The sequence below is a fragment of the Callospermophilus lateralis genome, chromosome 1, assembly GCF_048772815.1.
Source record: "Callospermophilus lateralis isolate mCalLat2 chromosome 1, mCalLat2.hap1, whole genome shotgun sequence".
NCBI classification, from domain to species: Eukaryota; Metazoa; Chordata; class Mammalia; order Rodentia; family Sciuridae; genus Callospermophilus; species Callospermophilus lateralis.
The window spans coordinates 165,853,067-165,854,442 of record NC_135305.1 but is presented as its reverse complement, the minus strand read 5'-3'; the positions used below and the strand labels follow the sequence as shown (position 1 = coordinate 165,854,442).

At 36.2% G+C, this 1,376-nt stretch overlaps 1 pseudogene; it reads left to right on the top strand.

Moving 5' to 3' along the window:
* Positions 1-534: 534 nt before the first annotated feature.
* On the top strand, positions 535-720 carry LOC143408203 (guanine nucleotide-binding protein G(I)/G(S)/G(O) subunit gamma-10 pseudogene; annotated as a pseudogene).
* The last annotated feature ends 656 nt before the right edge of the window (positions 721-1,376 follow it).

Below are 1,376 nucleotides of genomic sequence, written 5' to 3'. Positions count from 1 at the left end.
ATTCCTTATTGGTTGACTGATGTATCTATTTTATGCTAATTAGATAAGCTGTGTAAAATGTATAAATATTGCTCAGATCCGACAATAAACGGCTTCCATTCCTGCTGCATCAACTGTACTCATGTTATTCGTCACCCCCCGGTTATTTTGCCCAGCCAGCTGGGCTGCGGCACATGACTACCTACACTTATTTGAAGATATGTACACAGAGTGTGAGAATTAGAAGACTTAGCATTTCAAACAGAGATTAGTTGTGCTGGAATGAGGTCTAAGTTATATTTGCTGGCAACCAGGTTGTACTTCTGGGTTGATACAGAAAACACATTTATAATATCTAAATTTTTATATTCATCAAGATTCAACATTTAGCCATAACCAGATATCACTTTGAGTATTCCTTCAAAGACTCTTTATACATTTATCATTCTTGATACTTACTTCTTCTGCTTTCTCCTTTCCATATTGATCCAATTGTTCTTTTAAATGATTATTTTCACTGGCTCAGCTGCCCTCAGAGCCAGCTCTGCCGCCCCCATGTCTTACAGGGCCAGCATGAGCGCCCTGCAGTGCCTGGTGGAGCAGCTCAAGCTGGAGGCCAGCGTGGAGAGGATCAAGGTCTCTCAGTCTGCAGCAGAGCTTCAGCAGTACTGCATGCAGAATGCCTGTAAGGATGCTCTAAGCAACCCCTTCCAAGAGCCCAGATCCTGCATTTTACTCTGAAGACTTGGAAGAAGTTTGTTGAGAAATGCCTTCGAGCACAAAGTTATGAATGACTGATTCCAAGTCTCAAGAAAACACTTTTCTTTTGCCAAATGACTGAGATATTTCAGACCTTTCCAGTGTCCTGATGTTACAGCCAAAATTCTACAGAAATTAATGATTTTTCTACTCAATTAAGGAAACTGAGTGAAGAAATAGAATTGTTTTAAGTAATAATGGCTTGGTTCTCCTGAAGAAGTGTTTTGTATTAAGATAAAAACCTTACCACCAAATATACCAAAATACACCTCTTTAATAAGTGAGTTACTGGTGTTGCTATACCTATATATCATGTGTGTTTTATTAACTGGATGTTTACATTTTAGGAAGAAAAACACTTTCGTTTATTAAAAAAAATGGAGTATTTGTAATTTGTTGTTCCTAAGATTTTTATACTATAATAAAATTTGTTCTATCATACATTTACAATTACTAAATGAACACAAGGAAGTATAAAATTGTGGGGGAAGAATAGACTTTACTAATCAAATGATGCCTTGATTTTTTCCTAAATAAGAAGATTGTTTTATTTAATACAAGAGGTGTTGTTTAGAAAGATTCATGTTATGATATATCTTAGGTTGCCCCATTTTATGTATGAAGCTGATTTGATCTCT